General features: G+C 50.8%; 1 non-coding gene across 1 annotated transcript; it reads left to right on the forward strand.

The window, feature by feature from the left end:
* Positions 1–407: 407 nt before the first annotated feature.
* On the forward strand, positions 408–480 carry TRNAG-CCC. The gene has a single exon. It is a non-coding gene; the product is annotated as a tRNA-Gly (tRNA).
* The last annotated feature ends 18,505 nt before the right edge of the window (positions 481–18,985 follow it).

Consider the following 18,985-nt stretch of genomic DNA (forward strand, 5'->3'; position numbering starts at 1 on the left):
TGGAAGATGAGCACTAAAACTCGGATCCGCCCTGGGATTACTCTGCATCCAGCCAAATCAGAGATTAGAGAGCTGCCATCTGATGCAGAAAGTAGAAAGCCAAAGTGGACAGTGACCGTGTAATCCATTTATAACTGTCCTCTTAAGAGACGCTGGATTTTGTAAAAGGCTGAATGTTGTAGGAAAAAGCCAACTCTGGCAGGAAGTAAATAAATATAAGTGGTGCATGTTTGCTTGTTTATTTAACAAACTATTCTGAGTGCTTTTGGGCTCCAAAGAAACTTCTTAGATGTTTAACATTCAGTCTAGAAATATAACCATTCTTTAACACATCCCGTAATTTATTTTAGAATATCAATTGTGTGGTAACTTTTTAAGAGGGGCATTTTAAAGGCAAGAGAGGAACTTCCCTGGTGGTCCAGTGGCTAAGACTCTGCACTCCCAATGCAGGGGGCCTGGGTTCTATCCCTGGCCAGGGAAGTAGATTCCACATGCTGCAACTAAGATCTGGTACAGCCAAATAAGTAAAATGACTACTTCCTTTGAAAGGCAAGAGAAAAGACAGCTTGCTGTGTTCTCAATAAGTTAGACACAGGACTACGGTTGTTTTGTTGTTGTTGAGTCGCTCAGTCGTGTCTGACTCTTTGCGACCCCATGGACTGTAGCCTGCCATGCCCCGCTGGCTGTAGGATTTTCCAGGCAAGAACACTGGAGTGCGTTGCCATTTCCTTCTCCAGGGGATCTTCCTGACCCAGGGGTCAGACCCGCATCTCCTGCATTGCAGGCAGATTCTTTGCCAGTAAGCCACCTGGGAAGCTGACACAGAACTACCATATAACCCAGTTATTCCACGTTTAGGTATACACTGGAAAGAATGAAAAACAGGTTTTCAAATAATAACTTGCACACAGATGTTCACAGCAGCATTATTTACAACAGACAAAAGGTGGGAACAACCCCGATGTCCACTGACAGATGAATGCATGAATGAATCGCAGGCCACCCACACAATGGAACTCAGCCATAAAAAGGCGTGAAATCCTGACACACTCCACAGCAGAGGTGAGCACCCGAAACACATTCTCCGCGGGGAAAAGCCCCATCAAAAGGCCACACACTGTGGGCTTCTGCTGTGTGAACTGTCCAGGAGAGGGGAGTCCCCACTCAGAAGGCAAGGACCGCGGCGGGGAGAGAAGCGGATGGACTTCTCCATGGGGGCGGGTCTCCTGCTTGGGGCGGGCGATGCTCAGGAATTGGACCATGGTGATGGTCTTGACATTGGGAACGTGCTAAATGCCACTGAACTGGACACATTGGCATGGTTAAAATGGTGAATTTTGTCATATACACTGTATCACAGTTTTTTAAAAGGCGGGGGTTAAGAGAAGACCACGGGAGTGTGGGGTCCTGGATACCTGGTCTGCCGCTCACAGCTCTCGAGAGCCTCCACGTCAGCCCCCCTTCCCCCGCCGTCCCCCAAAGCAGCAGCTTCTTGCTCCCACAAAGAGCAGAGCTTCCTCCCGGCTGGCCTTGTTTGTTTTGCTTTTTTCTTTGAAGAACTCTGGTTGGGTTTTGAATCTTCAATATTTAACTTCTCTAATCACACTGCGAAGACTTTTGTAAAGTATTTATTTTCCTGATGCTTTATGTAAAGAAACTCAGGACAGACTATTTCTTCCTTTGACAAATAAGGCGTGGCTTGGGCACACCAGAAACGGCCGGCTCTGTGTGTGAGTGTGAGCCTGGTCAGGAGGGCCACGCCAGAGAAGCTCCGGGTTGGAAAACCACTTGTCGGCCGCAGATGATAACCTTAAGGCTGGCGGGCTGACCAGCTCTCAGGACGAGGGCTCGAGGAGTAAGAAGGATGGTCTCTGTACCTGGAACCCGTCACCGAAACCAACCCCGAGTTCTCCTTTTAATGTCAGGACGTCTGCACATGTGCGCACAGACAATAAAACATCGTCACATTGTTCACTACCAGGAATAGAAGCAGCTCACTTTTTGTCTGTGGAAAATATGGAAAATTCTTCCACATACACTCAAGCCCACACATTAAAAGGGGGGGGAGATACAATTTTAGATTTCCTATATATTTCTGAGTCAAAAACAACATCTAAGGTTGCTATTTTAAAACCAAATTAGAGAAATTTTTATGACAGGAAACCTTCCTAACAATGACACCTTATTTCCTGAAAATGACAAGTAAATTCCACATATTCCCAGGTGGAGCTAGCCAGGGTCCAAGGGCCACAGTTCCATATCAGAATCGCACAAATGTGTGTTTACGTCTATCATTTGAGATGGAACATGGTTGGCATTCCGGGGTCCTGATGTTTGGAACACTTTGTAAAGGATTAGACAGACTAAAATGCAGAAAACACATTAACACTTGAGAAAGGTTTACATGATCGAGTTATTTATTTATTTTTGGCTGGGCTGGGTCTTCCTTGAGGCTCACAGGCTCAGTAGTTGGGACTCCAGGGCTCAGCTACCCCTCTGAATGTGGGATCCTAGTTCCCTGAACAGGGACTGAACCCATGTCCCCTGCGTGGGAGGGCGGATTCTTAACCACTGGACCACCAGGGAAGTCCCTAGTTTACTTTTGCTATAACTAAAAACCCTCAGGAAACTCCAAGCTAATTTTGTGCTATTAATATCATGTCTAATGATTAATTTCTACGAAACTTTCCTAGCAAAGTGTTCACAGATCCAGGAAACCCAGAGTTACCCTCGCCCCCTTCCAGCCTAGACACAGCAATGAATTGACATGAGACGCAGACCTCCCTGTAGTCACTCAGCAGCTTGGGGCTTCTTTTTTGCTTTTCCCTTTTGAAGACTGTAATTTTACTGAAGCTTAAAGAACAAAGTATTTTTTTTTTAATGTGTAAATGTGTGTAACTGACTCACTTGGCTGTGCCGAGCAATTAACATCGTAAATCAACTCTACTTCAATAAAAAAATAAATTTTAAAAACTCATTTTGCTTTAATAATTCCCCCGACACACACGGCAGCACCAGGGAATGTCCATTCTTCTGAAACTCCCTGGAGCGCGTGCCTGTCACTCTTTGCTTGCTTTTTAGTTGAAGTGGAGTTGATTTGCAATGTTTCAAGTATCAGTCAGTTCAGTCACTCAGTCGTGGGATCGCTTTGCAGCACGCCAGGCCTCCCTGTCCATCACCAACTCCCGGAGTTTACTTAAACTCATGCCCATTGAGTCTGTGATGCCATCCAGCCATCTCATCCTCTGTCGTCCCCTTCTCCTCCTGCCCCCAATCCCTCCCAGCATCAGGGTCTTTTCCAGTGAGTCAGCTCTTCACATCAGGTGGCCAAAGTATTGGCGTTTCAGCTTTAGCATCAGTCCTTCCAATGAACACCCAGGACTGATCTCCTTCAGGATGGACTGGTTGGATCTCCTTGCAGCCCTAGGGACTCTCAAGAGTCTTCTCCAACACCACAGTTCAAAAGCATCAATTTTTCGGCACTCAGCTTTCTTCACAGTCCAACTCTCGAATCCACACATGACCACTGGAAAAACCATAGCCTTGACTAGACGGACCTTTGTTGGCAAAGTAATGTCTCTGCTTTTTAACATGCTGTCTAGTTGGTCATAACTTTCTTCCAAGGAGTAAGCGTCTTTTAATTTCATGGCTGCTGTCATGATCTGCAGTGATTCTGGAGCCCAAAAAAACAAAGTCTCTCATTGTTTCCACTATTTCCCCGTCTATTTGCCATGAAGTGATGGGACCAGATGCCATGATCTTAGTTTTCTGAATGTTGAATTTTAAGCCAACTTTTTCACTCTTCTGTTCCACTTTCATCAAAAGGCTCTTTAGTTCTTCACTTTCTGCCATAAGGGTGATGTTATCTGCATATCTGAGGTTATTGATATTTTTCCCGGCAATCTTGATTCCAGCTTGTGCTTCACCCAGCCCAGCATTTCTCATGATGTACTCTGCATATAAGTTAAATAAGCAGGGTGACAATATACTTCAGGTATAGTGCAAAGCAATTCAGTTATACATATATAACATGTATATTGGCTTCCCTGGTGGCTCAGTGGTAAAGAATCCGCCTGCCAATGCAGGAGACACAGGTTCCATCCCTGGGTCGGGAAGATTCCCTGGAAGAGGAAATGGCAACCCACTCCAGTTCTCTTGCCTGGAAAACCCCATGAACAGAGGAGCCTGGTGGACTACAGTCATGGGGTCGAAAAGGGGCAGAGACAACTGAGTGACTAAACAACAACAACAATATATGTACACATATATATTCTTTTCAGATTCTTTTAATAAGTTATTTAATAAGATATTACAAGATAGTGAATATAACGTGTGTGTGCTCAGTCAGCCGTGTCCAACTCTTTCGACCCCATGGACTGTAATCCGCCAGGCTCCTCTGTCCATGGGAGTTCCATGGACAAGGATTCTTTCCAGGCAAGAATACTAGAGTGGATTGCCATTTCTTAGCTCCTTGAGCTAAACAGTGGGTCCTTGTTTATCTATTTTTTTATTTAGTGGTGTGGATCTATTAATCCCAAGTTCCCGAGGTGGCCCTCCTCCGTGTCTGGGACTTGAAATGGAGCAATCGTGGGCCCAGGCAGCCTCGCCAAGGGGCACCTGTCCTGTCCTGCAGCGGGCGGGGACACACTGAGTCAGATCACCAGCGTGCACAGCCTCCCGCTCCAGGCCGAGGGCCCGGGAGGCTCCGTCAAGAATCCTGCCCGGCTTCCCGGCTGCCACATTCCCAGTCCTTATCTGACCGCTCCACCTTTTCTGGGAACCTGATTGACATTCCATGGACGCCTCGGGCACTGCCGAGTGGCCGGTCCTGCTGAAGTCCCGGCCGCTGGTATTCTGAACAACCGGGGTCCAGGGGAGAAGCACCCTGGGCTGGGGGGATGCTTTAACCTTGCCAAGGCATGGCAACCCCAGATGACGAAAGCACATCTCTCCATCCTTCCATCCTTCCGCCAGCGTCTGGCCTGTTAGGACTTTCAAGTCCCTTTGCTGGAAATGGTCAGCCCGAGAGCCCAATTTTCTCCTCAGTATGTATCTGGGGGTGATCCTGATGCTGGGAAAGATTGAGAGCAGGAGGTGAAGGGGGCAGCAGAGGATGAGATGGTTGGATGGCATCACCGACTCGATGGACGTGAGTTTGAGCAAACACTGGGAGTTGGTGAAGGACAGGGAGGCCTGGCGAGCTGCCATTCATGGGGTCGCAAAGAGTCGGACACGACTGAGCGGCTGGCTGAACAACGGCAACAATGCACCCGAGGAGGTGAGCAAAGACGTCTTTACAGAAAAGGGAGCGCGGCTCCGACCGGCATATCCTTCCGGTCACAGAGTGTGCCCGAGTGCTGGGCCTGTCCCCACAGAGGCCTGGCTCGGGGTCAAACTGCCTGTCTTCAGGTTCCAGGCTCCGGGCTCCACAGCCCTGTTCCTTGGGCCAATTCCTTCACCTCCCTGAGCCTCAGTCTTTTCTTCTGCAAAATAGGAGAATAATTAAGCTACCTCCCATTTAATGGGCTTCCCTGGTGGCTTAGATGGCAAAGCATCTGCCCACAATGCAGACCTGGGTTAGATCCCAGGATTGGAAAGATCCCCTGAGAAGGAAATGGCAACCCACCCTCGCCTGGAAAATCCCGTGGACGGAGGAGCCTGGTAGGCTACAGGCCATGGGGTCGCAGAGAGTTGGACATGACTAAGCAACTTAACTTTCTCTTCTTCCCATTTAAAGAAAAGACTTTAACAAAAAGATTGAAGCCGGCCGTGCCTGCAGAGTGCTGAGGGTGCTTGCGCGCGGCTGACAGCTCTCCTTGCTCTGAGCTCCTCCTCCGCTAGTGCAGTTTGAACAGCTGGGACAGGGGCAGGAAGTGGAAACCGTGGCGGAAGAGGAAAGGGGGCCTCTGGGGTGTCTCAGACACGTCTACAGCCCCAGGTGGAGGAGGCAGAGGCAAGGCGGAGATCAGAGCTTCTGAGCCCCCAGGTGCCAGGGGAGCCCAAGCTGGAAAGGAGTGGAAGCCCCTCCTGGAGGGAGCCGACGCGGCCCATGGCAAGGAGTCAACCCCGCGGGTGCACGCGGCTTCTTCCGCTGATTTCTTTAGCTTCGTTCATTCATTCCACTTTGGCGACGCTGGGTCCCCGTTGCAGCACACGCCTCTCTCCAGTCGCTGCTCGGGGGGCTTATCTGACCCGCGGCATGAGGCCTCTCAGTTCCCCACCCAGGGAGGGAACCCCAGTCCCCTGTATTGGAAGGCGGATTCTTACCCACCGGACAACCAGGGAAGTCCTGCACGCGGCTTCTTCCTGCCGACAGCCGCCGCACACCCCTTGCCGGAGAGGAATTAACACAGGTTCAGCCCCTTGCCCCCAGTGCTCCGGACACCCCTCCACCGGCTTGGGGAGACACTCGGGGCTGAGCCCCTCGACCTGTTTGGTGGGAGAAGTAGATGCTCACTAAATATCTCCTGAACACATCAATATTGGGGCAAAGTGGAGTCAAACACACACGTGAAAAACTGAGGATCAGGACGCAGAGACCAGTCTGTATTCAAGCAACTACCCCTCATCCTTGAGGTCGGGGAGGACAAGTGTTTGCTCTAAGAGCCGAAGAGTGAATAGTCAGGACTGGGCCGTCCAGGTGGGCTCTCCCACAACGAGCCAAGGCTGCAGCACCACAGGAAAGCTGCTGCGACAATGTGTACGTGTGTGTGCCTGTCCTTTGCGTGTGCACATGTGCGCCTGTCCTTCATGTGTACACATGTGTATACCTGTTCTTTGTGTGTACACATGTGTGGCTGTCCTTCACATGTGCACATGTGTGCCTGTCCTTCATATGTACACATGTGTGCCTTCCCTTTGTGTGTACACATTTGTGTACACCTGTTCTTCACATGTACACGTGTATGCCTTCCTTCATAAGTACACTTGTGTGCCTTCCTTCACAGGTACACGTGTGTGCCTTCCTTCATATACACTTGTGTGTGCCTGTTCCTCACACTGTACACGTGTGTGGCTGTCCTTCATGTGTACAAGTGTGTGTGCCTGTCCTTCAGTAAAATTGTGTCTGGACACAGACATGGGAAGTCTGTATCATTTGCACATGTCATCAACTCTTCTTTTCATTTTTTCCAACCAATTTTAAAAATATAAACACCACCCCGAGTTCGAAAGCTCCATAAAAGCAGGGGGTGTGGTGGGTCAGCCCTGCTTCAGGAAGCACCTACTCCTGAGTAGGTGGGGGACTAGGGAGGCCATGATGGCCACACTGTCTCCTCCTGTGTGTTCTCCCCTTGCCAAGGACATCTGTCAAGGATTCAGGGCCCACCTGAATAATCTCATCTCAAGATCCTTAATTCTATCAGCAAAGCCTCCTTTTTCCGAATAAAAGATAACAGTCACAGGTGAAGATAACTCCTGAACTATCTTTGCCTGGATGCAGTCACTGGCTGCCAACAAACAAACGTAGATATACTGGAAAACCACCGCTGGAGCAACTGACTTGGGCAAAGATCAGCCTGGACGCTAAAGCTAAGGGGTGAAAGTTTCCTGGAAGAAAGGACCTTCACACAGACTCTACGAATCACCCAACAGACTACTTATTAGTTAAAAAGGAGACGGATGACTTGGCAGGGAAGAAGTCTGGTGAGCGCCTCTGAGCCGGGTGATCAGATCTTATTTATTGTTATTGTTGTTCGGTCGCTAAAGTCCTGTCCAACTCTTTGCAACCCCATGGCGTCCAGCACACCAGGCTCCTCTGTCCTCCACTATCTCCTAGAGATAGTGCTCAGATTCATGTCCATTGAGTCAGTGATGCCATCTAACCATCTCATCCCCTGCCACCCTCTTCTCCTTTTGCCTTCAGTCTTCCCAGCATCAGGGTCTTTTCCTATGAGTCAGCTCTTTGCATCAGGTGGCCAAAGCATTGGAGCTTCAGCTTCAGCATCAGTCCTTCCAATGAATATCAGGACTGATTTCCTTTAGGATGGACTGGTTGGCTCTCCCTGTAGTCCAAGGGACTCTCAAGAGTCTTCTTCAGCACCACAGTTCAGAAGCATCAGCCTTTAGTACTCAGTCTTCTTTATGGTCCAACTCTCACATCCATACGTGACTACTGAAAAAAACACAGCTTCGACTAGTCGGACCTTTGTTGGCAAAGTAATGTCTCTGCTTTTTAATATGCTGTCTAGGTTTGTCACAGTTTTTCTTCCAAGGAGCAAGCATCTTTTAATTTCATGGCTGCAGTCACCATCTGCAGTGATTTCGGAGCCCAAGAAAATAAAACCCGTCACTGCTGCCACTTTTCCCCTTCTATTTGCCATGAAGTGATGGGACTGGATGCCATGGTCTTGGTTTTTTTAATGTTGAGTCTCAAGTCACCTTTTTCACTGTCCTCTTTCACCCTCACCGGGAGGCTCTCTAGCTCCTCTTACCCTGGCATTCATCTGATGGGATGCTCTGAGGGGACCTGCCTCACCTGAGTAAGACACCAGCTATCCCTCCGACTCTGCCCAGGAGGACACGGCCACAGCCAGATCAAGGCATATTCTGCAGAATAACTGATCTGGACTTTTCGAAAATGTCAACAATGCCAAAAATGTTAACAACTGGTCAGTCCAGATAAAAAGAATACAGGCGTTCATTGTATTATTCAGTCAACTTTTCTCTAGGTTTGAAATTCTTCAAAACAACAAGTGAGGTACAACCTGAATGAATACAACGTTATATGTTAATTATAGCTCAACAAAACTGGGTGGAGGATAATGAAGGCTACATTAAAAATGATCCCAGGGCTATGTTTAAAAATCAGAAATGAACTAAAAAGATAATCTTTGAAAACCATTTGAATGATGGAAGCCTTGCTTGCCAAAACTTCACATAATAAAAACTAAAGAAAGGGACTTCCCTGCAGGTCCAGCGGTAAGACTCTGTGATCCCAGTGCAAGAAGCGTGGGTTCAATCCCTGGTCAGGGAACCAGATCCTGCATGCTGCTACTAAGACCCAGCACAACCAAATAAATAATATTAAAAGAGAGAAAGAACACACCTAGGTTCAAATGAAAGAAGGAAGGAAGGAGGGAAGGAATTTTTAAAAACCCGAGGCTCAGCTGCATACCTGCACGGTTTCCTGAGCAGGGGTTTCTGGGAAGGTCGCCTGTCCCTCCGACCCAGCTCTGACTGAGCCCGGGTTTGGGGTGGGGGGAGCCGGGCCCAATCCGTCCATGTGTCACAGCAGCTGCTGTGTCAAACGGAGGGGGGTCCCTGGACCCTGGCGTGCAAGAGCAATAAACACCGTCCACCTGACTCCTTATTTCCACCACTGTTTTGTAACCCAAGTCCAGCTTCCTTATCTGTAAGATCATCATGTTAGGCAGCTTGAACTGTGACCCAACCACTGAAACGTAAACAACTTTAGAAAAATGAAGTTATTCTAATCAGTAGATGTTTTCCTTGGAAATGACAATGAAGCACAGAGATACGGAGAGGCTTCGTGCCTGAGATATTCTTAAAATGCAAACCAAACCTCTGTAGCTTTTTATCCACCCCAGGCACTAGCCCCAAAATATTAGGCTTCGGTTATCATTAATCAATTCAATTCTACACTGAATTCGGTATTCTTCAGTAACTCCCCTTTCCAAAACTGCATCTGAGGTAGTGATGCATTTTACTAAGAGCTCTGCAATAGTTGAGCTCTACATAACACAAATATCAAAGATCCAAAAATAAGATGACCTGGAAAGAGAAGGTCAGTTTTTCCTACAAAAGCTTCAACGCTATCTGCAAAATAAATATAATGCGAGTACACGTGTTTGTGTGGCCAAAAATTTATCCAAAAATCCAGGTTTTTGTTAAGTGCCTATTAGCTCTCAGACACTGTGGAACTCCAATTCCCATGAGGTAGTTTGTAAAAGTGACCAAAATGTCTTTTTCCTGCATCCATTTTCTTACAGTCACAGAGAGGTCCTTCCCGTCAAAAGTGAGCTTCCCCATGCCTTGCATATCCGTCCTGGGGCTTGTGACACAAATGTGATGCAACTCGTGACTTAAACCCCGCCCCCCATGTCTAGGGGTGCTCTCTCACTGCACCTGGGGGCCCAGCACCCCCGAGTGAATGAGCCCGAGTCAGGCAGGTGGAGCAGAGACTCCGGCCACCCGCCAGGCACCGCGGCAGGGCCCTCCTGGGAATGTGGCCACCATCTAGCCCACCGCTGACTCTAGACCCGCCGCCCGCCCAGGAGAAATCCCCGGAGCTGCCACACCTGAACCCTCTGACCACAGAGACTTGGTTGTTTGAAGTCACTAAACCTGGCAAGAGCTGGAGGGACTGTGTTCCTGGCAAGAAGCCATCTGACTCAAACGTTTACACAATTCAGACATTTCACAATTCAGAGCGCTACATCGGGCTTCCCTGTGGCTCAGACGGTAAAGAATCCGCCTGCTGAGCTGGAGACCCAGGTTCGATCCGTGGGTGGGGAAGATCCCCTGGAGAAGGGAATGGCAGCCCACTCCAGTATTCTTGCGTGGAGAATCCCATGGACAGAGGAGCCTGGCGGGCTACAGTCCTTGGGGTCGCAGAGAGTCAGACGGGACTGAGCGACTGACACGTTGAGACACTGTAATTCACGCACTTGACGCGGTTCATTCTTCTAACATCAGAGACGCAGGGTCATGTCCACCTGCTCTGGGTGGCGGCGTGGCGGACAGAATGGCGGTCCTGCTAAGCCCACCAAGGCTCGGGGACAACACTGCGGTGTAGTCGGCGAGCGTTCCCGCAGCATCTGTTGAGTCCACAGGAACCTGGAGATGATCAAAGGAGCCTGGTTCCACCCTCAAATCCTTACTAGGAAATGGGAAAGCACAGTAGGAATCAGACGGGAATAGACTCTGAGCTCCGACGGGGTGGGACGCAGGGGAGGGGAGGAGATGGGACTAAGACCTCCAGGCCCTGCTGCCTGGGAGTCAGCCCGGAAAGTGGGGAGGGGGTTTACAGGGCAGAGAAGCGAAGGAGAGGCCTAGCTGGGACCCTGTTCTCTACAACTTCAAGTCCTTCCTGGGACTGGAACCCAGGACGCGAGTAGAGAAAGCAGCAGGGTGAGCGGAGCTGAGAGGTGGAGGGGAGGCAAGGGTCATCACGGCGCACAGACGTGTCACCCTAAGACCCTGCACTGGGACTTCCCTGGTAGCTCAGCAGCGGAGTGGGCCTGCCAATGCAGGGGACACAGGTTCGATCCCTAGTCCAGGAAGTTCCGCATGCCGAGGGGCGGTTAAGCCCGTGCTCCACCACAGGGGAAGTCACTGCATCCAGCCCACACGCCACAGTGGAGAGTAGCCCCCACAACTAGACAAAGCCTCTGCTCAGCAATGAGGTCCCAGCACAGTCGCAAATAATTTTTCTTTAAAAAATGCTGCATTGCATTCTCAAGGTAAAGGGGAGCCACTGACGGTCGCTGAGGCGGGGGAAGACAGGACAAGTTCCAGGGGGGAGAGCGCTGAGTGGATGCTCAGCGGGAGGCAGGGGACCGACCGCGTGAAGCTGCGGCTGCTCGGACAGACCAGCGCGGAGGCCTTCACCGAGGCGGCCTCCTTGAGGCTGGAGGACGGAAACCAACCTGAAACCCGGGCACGCCGTGGGCGGGGGGAGTCGGGAGGGGAAAGGCGCCGGCAGGGTGGCCCGTGGGCTCAGCGATGTCAGGGGCCAGGCTGGGGGTCGCCGCTGATAGGTGAGGCTGGGATTCGGCCTGAGCTGGGTTCCTCGGAAACCCCGAGAGGAGAGTGATGCGCGGCCGCCCTGGAGTAGGGCGCAGGGAAACCGCAGACCCGGGACACGCGCCCAGGGATGTGCCCTCGGGAGAGCAGCTTCCACCCTGCGCGCCACGTCTGTGCAGAGGAGAGATGAACCCTTATGCAGCGGGGTGTGGTGAAAACTAAGTGTGATTTGTTCAACACGGTGCTGGGTGCACGACAGGCGCTAGACGCCGGCTGCCTTATCATCAAGGGAGATCAGGAAGAGAATAGATCAGTGTGAAAGCCGGGGAGGGGCGGGGATCGGGGGCTCCAGGGTTTGAAACACAGGCTAAGGAGCAGACCCAGGACACCAAGAGGAACCAGCAAGAAAGTCAAATCAGCAGAAGAAAGTCCGACAGCAGGCCGCCAGCGCGCTCTGTTCGATCCCTGGTGGGGGAACTAAGATTCCAGATGCAGTGCATCTTGGCCAGAAGAAAAAAAAATAGAACTGTCAGCTATTAATAGAGATCAAGTTATATTATATAAGAATTGTTTATTTTTGTCACCATCTTTAATTTCCGACAATAAATATGCATTATTCACCTGTATATGTCCCCCAAACCCCACATTAAAAAAATAATAAAATAAAAGCAGTTGCAGAATATTTCACCGGGTGATGGTGGGGAGGAGCGCTCACCTAGGTTTCAGCATCACTCACAATCTGACCCCCTCACGATTCTTCTATGGGGCTTCCCAGGTGGCGCCAACGGTAAAGAAGCCGCCTGCAATGCAGGAGACCCAGGTTGTATCCCTGGGTGGGGAAGATCCCCTGGAGAAGGGAATGGCAACCCACTCCAGTAGTCTAGCCTGGAGAATCCCATGGACAGAGGAGCCTGGCGGGCTGCAGTTCATGAGGTTGAAAGAGTCGGACATCACTGAGTGACCAACACTTCCACTTTCACTTTCCTATGGTCGTTTCTAGCGATTCTGTCGTCTTTCTCCAGCCAAACTGGGCTCCGCTCTCCCTTCTCAGGCTCTTCCCTCTGCCTGGAGCACCGCCTCCTGGAGACTAACACCCACCCTGACCGGGGTACTGGCTGGGGTGGGGTGTTAGTCCTCTTTGATAGATAGGCCTGTCTATCAAGATACCGCCGACCACACCACCCCCAGCCAGCCTCTATCTCTGATCTTTCTCAGCAGTGACTCTGAAGGCACGACTACTTCATTTAGTGCCGGAAACACTCAGCCTGAGGTCATTCTTACGGACCAGCTGCGGGGCAGGGGTGGGGGTGGGGGGTGTCTCTGAACTCTGAAATCATTGCAGAACAGTGTGTGCACATCCGTGCGCTTTCTGGGAAAGAGGACCCACGATTTCACCAGGTGTCAGAACACCACTGAATTCTCATTCGGACCATCTGCCCCACACACTCCAGGGTCACTGCCAGGACTGAGCCAGCCCAGCAACCTGGTGTCTGTGCTCCACATGGCACCGAGCCAGCGTCCCCCCAGTGTCCACACGGCGCTGGGCTGTGAACCCTTGACACAAGCTGGCCCAGACCCAGTGGGAAAGAGGACAGTGTTGAGAAGAAAACCTTAGCTCCTCCAGTTTAAAGATCCTATCACACCCCAGGTAAGAACAAAAGTGAAAATGAAATCTTTGCATTTTCTCCTAAATGGGAGCCAGGTGGGGATGCGGCCGCGGGCAGCCACATCTGTCCCCGACACTTCTGTCTTGAGTAACCATGCTCACAGCTCGCTGCACACCGTTCCCTCTCTGTGCAAGGCGGGACGCGGTGCTTGTCTGAAGGAGGAGGCCGGGATGACCCAGAGGACGGCGGCGGTGCTCCGTCAGGCAGCGTCCTCCCTAGTCCTCCCTCCAGAGAGCCTGTGGGCGCAGGAGCAGGTGCTTGCATTCGAGCCCTGGGGGGCCACCGTCCTGCAGGTCTAAAACATTCCAAACGTGTTCACATTTGACAGTGCTGGTAAGAGAAGCCGGGGCTGGAATGCACTCTGACCACACGTCTTAACCCACATTCCCATTTGATAAGCATTAGGAACTTCACTCTCTTTACAAATTGTGTTATGAAAATAAAGGTTTAGGCTTTTCCCCTTTTTAAAGTGCCGACTCGGGACTTCCCTGGTGGTCCAGTGGTTAAGACTCCTCGCTTCCGCTGCAGAGGGCTCAGGTTCCACTCCTGGTTGGGGAACTAAGAATCAAGGTCCCACACGCCTAGTGGCCCAGCCAGTGTAAGTAAGTACGTGATTCTATAGTAAATACAACTCACGGTAAGAAGGGAGGAACTGGTGACTCTAAGAGCCCAGCTGAATCTCAGACGTGCTACCTGGGAAGAAGCCAGACCAGGAGAGGACGTGGCCTGGGGGTTTCCCCGAGGGCCAGGGATGGAGGCTGGAGGGGGTGCAGGACCCTCGGGGGGTGAGATGGAGACACTCCTTACATTGACTGTGATGCTTTCACGGGGGGTGTGTGTGCGTGTGTGCACTCACTCAGTCATGTCCAGCTCTTTGCGACCCCATGGACTGTAGCCCGCCAGGCCCCTCTGTCCATGGGATTCTCCAGGCACAAATACTGGAGTGGGGTGCCACGCCCTCCTCCAGGGGATCTTCCCAACCCAGGGATCAAGCTCCAGTCTCCCACACTGCGGGCAGATTCTTTTCCAGCTGAGCCAGCAGGGTGGCTACAAATGTCAAAACTTGGCACATATGTGCATTGACCGTATGTGAATCACACATCAATGATGCCGCTTTGAAAAATTCTATTATGCCACTGAATTCTTTCAAGAAAAGTGAGCATCGTCCACCCGGTCCGCCTCTAAAGGGGAGCTCACTGGACACCTGGCTGTCTGTGAGTCAGTCTGGAGCCCCGGGGATGCAGCACTTGGCCTCAGCGCTCCCCCCTCCCCAGGGCCCCGCACTGACGCCTCCCCCCGCCCCCCCACCCCGGGGCCCCCTGCCTTTCTCCTTCTCCTCAGTCCTGCAGATGCAGCTCAGCGGTCTCCAGAGGGGGCCCTTTCCAGGTCCCCAAGGCCCCAGGGTATCTTCCTCACCTCCTCTCACCACTTCTTACTGACTATCTGTTCAGGCTTCTGGTTCAGCTCCCACCCCCCCCACCCCGCCCCAGACTGTACACCTAAAGGGGTTCTGAACCTGTCTGATGCCTCGGTTTCCTTTGGCAGCTGTGTGAAACCTCCCCAGAATCAGGCAAAATACACAGACATATGCAGAAAGCTAATTATGGAATTAGAAATTATGAATTAGAAAGCTAATTAGAGTTGTGGTGCTGGAGAAGACCCTTCAGAATCTCTTGGAGATCCAACCCGTCCATCCTAAAGGAAGTCAGTCCTGCATGCTCATTGGAAGGACTGATGCTGAAGCTGAAGCTTCAACACTTTGGCCACCTGATGCGAAGACCTGACTCATTTGAAGAGACCCTGATGCTGGGAAAGATTGAAGGCGGGAGGAGAAGGGGACAACAGAGGATGGGACAGTTGGATGGCGTCACCAACTCAATGGACGTGAGTTTGAGCAAACTCTGGGAGTTGGTGATGGACAGGGAGGCCTGGCGTACTGCAGTCGCAAAGAGTCCGGCATGACTTAGCAACTAAACAACAATTATGAAATAGCTAAATATTAAAATATACATTTGATGTACACAGTAACATGGGTGTCTTTTTATTCAATGACCAGGTTTAGTGGTGGGTCGGGCAACTACCATAATTTCAAAGTGGTGCTACAAATGCACTATATTTCAAGAGCGCTGCCAACAGCTGTGATGCGCCCGAGGGTCACAGGGACAGCTCTACCCCTGGGCTTCCGTCGCCACTCATCTCTGAAGGAAGCGCTGCATTGCAGTTGGAGGTTACTGAAAATGTACCCTTTTTTCCTTCCACATTCACAAAGCCCCTGAATTCCACCCAAGGACAAGGATCCGTGGCCGCCTGGGTAAGAACTGCTATTCACGCTGTGTACAATTTATCTTTGTGTTCTCAACACTCTTAGCACACAAGGGGCACGTACATCCAGATACCAAACGCTGTAAAAACAACAACGACAACACTAAGTATGAATTCAAAAACAAAGATAAATAATTTCTCCTGCTGATAACTGTTATCATCACTACTAGGGTGCTCGCAGCCAAGGGTAGCCTGGGAAACTGTTCACCGACGGCCGAGGGGCTTCAGACACATCTACTTGGGACCACATTATTCCCTGGCGTCCTTGTAAGAGTCTCCAGTTCTCTCAGCGGTAACATAAAACCATGGGAACAGAACTGAGAAGGTTCAGGGGACATGGGGGTTGGGCGGGGGGAGTCAGTTCCCTTGCCATGACCTTGCCACGTGCAATGTGACCTTCAAGTGACTATGCAGGTCCAGATGCACAACCACAAGAAATTCCCTTTGCTCAGTCTTTTTTTCCACCTGTTGCCATGGAGACTAAAGCAAGATGCTTCCTCCCACCCGCACCTCTCTCTTCCTATGTCTAAACACCTCTTTTCCTCTCTCTTGCTGGTGCCGTTTTTGTTGAGAGCATTTTCTATGAGCATAAGGATGCTGAAATGGGGTCACGTGAACTGGAGGGGCCACAGAGCACCAAGGGGGCAGCCCGGTCCACGGTGAGAGTTCACAGGATCCCTGGTCTCCGGCTGCACACTGGGCTGAGGCTCCTGGCCCCAGAGGGTCAGGGTGACGTAGGGGTGTGGCCAGCCTCGGAGGAGGCGGCTCTACCCTCCGACCCACCCGTTTCCTCTAGCCCTGGAGGTGGACCAGTGTCTAACGTCCAGCATCTTTCAGGTGAACTGAGCTAAGTAAACCTGAGCACCCCTTTTCTCCCCCACCCAAGATACTGGGAGTCAGTCTTACCCTCAACCGAGTTCAAGCCTGCTGCCAGGCGAGGCGCCCCACCCCCTCCCCCAACGCCGTCACAGCCTAGACACCCTCGACGTCATCGGTGGGCTGGGGAGAGACGGGAGGACTCCTTAGGGCCACGGCGTCCTGGCTGCTGGAGGTCCTGGGGTCACGGGGGGCTCCTCTCACCCCGGGGCTCATCTGAGGATGTCAGGCACCCTGCAGGGATGGGCATCTGTCCTCCCCTCTTCAGTCTCGCTCACCAGCCTCACCTTCATCCACAAACACGCTCATGTTGATTGCGTCCTCAGAGTATCAGCAACTACCTTTACACCACTTCTGCCCAAAGTTACCACAGTTCCGCTGAGCTATCTGCTCCAGCTTCCGAGGCCAGTGTCTTCACTTCCTCCTCCTTCTCACCCCCTCCTCTGGCTTCCCGGAGCTCTGCTTCCAGCCACCAACTCTGCACTGGGCTGCAACGAGGCTATTAAAATGGATGGGATCAAGTCGAGGACGTCATCAGTGCCAACTGATCCCCAAAGACAGCTCTGCGTCCCCGGAGGGCAAAGTCGCAGGTGACGCCAGCTACTCCTGCACCTGGAAGCTGTCCCCCACACCCTCCCTGCCTCGCTCTGAGTCTCTGCTGCTTGCGGGCCTTTGAGATCTTAGTGCCCGACCAGGGACAGAACCCGGGCTCTGGCAGTGAATGCGATGAGTCCGAGCCTCTGAGTCCCAGGCTGCTTCTAAGTCTCCTTCCTCAGTCTCTGGTCTCCCTCAACCTAAGACGGCCTTCAGGAGGTCTCGGTCACTGGGCTTCTAACTCTTTTCCTCATGAATATCCTAAAATGAGAACTGCACGCCCCTAGGCAGTGTTCAATTTGACATCCATGTTTTTTAACCCAAGTTTAAATGGCTGCAAAGCAACTCATTAATAGTGTTGTGAGTGCACAAATCTTCTTTAATAAAGCCAGAAATAGCACATCATTCTGTTTTTCTTTCTTTTTCCATTCCACTAACCCCACAGATTTAATTGCTTTATTGACATGTAAGTCACACATCAAGCAGTTCATCCATTTGAAGAGTACAAATTTCACGGTTTTTAGGATAGTCACAGATTTGTGCAACTATCAACACAATCAGTTTTCTTTTGTTGCTTATTTTTTGGCCACGCCACACAGCTAGCAAGTAGGATCTTAGCTCCCCAACCAGGGACAGACCCAGGGGGCTGAGTCCTAACCACTGGACCATCAGGGAATCCCCCCCTTTTTTTTTTCTCTTTTCTTTTTCTCCCCCCACAATAAGTTTTCAAACACTTTCATCTCCTTAAAAGAAACCAATCGCTGCTGGCAATCACTCCCCATACCCCACTCTCACACCACAGCCCGGAGCCACTGCCAACCTCTCTATAGGTTCACTTTCTCGGGACATTTCAAACACACACCGTCACGCAGCATGTGGTCTTTTGTGAGGGGCTTCCTGCAGGTAGCATCATTTTTCGATGATCCAGGCTCTCTCCTATCTGTTGGCCGAAGCCGTTCCGCTGGACGGACGGACCACACTTCGTTCAGTCACTCCTCGGCTGGTGGACTGCAGGCTTGCTTCTGCTGTGGGCCGTCTTGAATGATGCTGCTATAGACATTCATAGAGAAGCTCTTACGTTGCCCACCAATTCTAAGCCAAATTTACCTTTATTCTTCAGAGCCTTTTATTGACTACTTTTCCATGTAACTCATCCACAAGCTAGGTACATAATTAAAAATTTTAAAGTTCCTGTGACCATAATTCAAGCACACACAAAAAAACTTCTGGATTGAGAAGCAGGAAATCCCGATTATTAACAGTGCAGAGTTAGTCGGAGCATCAGAAGCATATCATAAACTTTGACGATGATTCAACATAAAAGATAAAATCTTAATGGAAATACATCCCTTAACAAGTTGAACTGGGTTTATATCCCAATGGTTAGCGCATGGGTCTGTGGATGCCTCATTATTACAATGAAACATTTTGGCATAACTTGGCATCACTGCTTTTTTTATTTTTTGGTCATGCTACGATGAGGCATGTGGGATCTGAGTCCAGGGATCAAATCTGTGCCCCCTGCAGTGGAAAGGCTGAGTGCTAATCACCAGACCATCAGGGAAGTCTCTGCTTTTCTTTTTATAGACGCAGTCCCTGAGGAACTCTTCTCACATAAGTAAATGAAGAAATACAAGCTTTCTACTCAGAGCAGCATTACTCAAATCTTTGAAATCTGTGCAAATCACAGTCCCAGGATCCCTTTGGCATCTCTCATCAAAAACCACGTTTCATTCCCCCAACGAGGGGGACGTGAACATCTTGAAACGCCTGACGGTGTGGGGGCGCATCCCTGGGTCCTCGAGCACCACCCCGGCCCC

The sequence above is a fragment of the Cervus elaphus genome, chromosome 14 (genome assembly GCF_910594005.1).
Source record: "Cervus elaphus chromosome 14, mCerEla1.1, whole genome shotgun sequence".
NCBI lineage: Eukaryota > Metazoa > Chordata > Mammalia > Artiodactyla > Cervidae > Cervus > Cervus elaphus.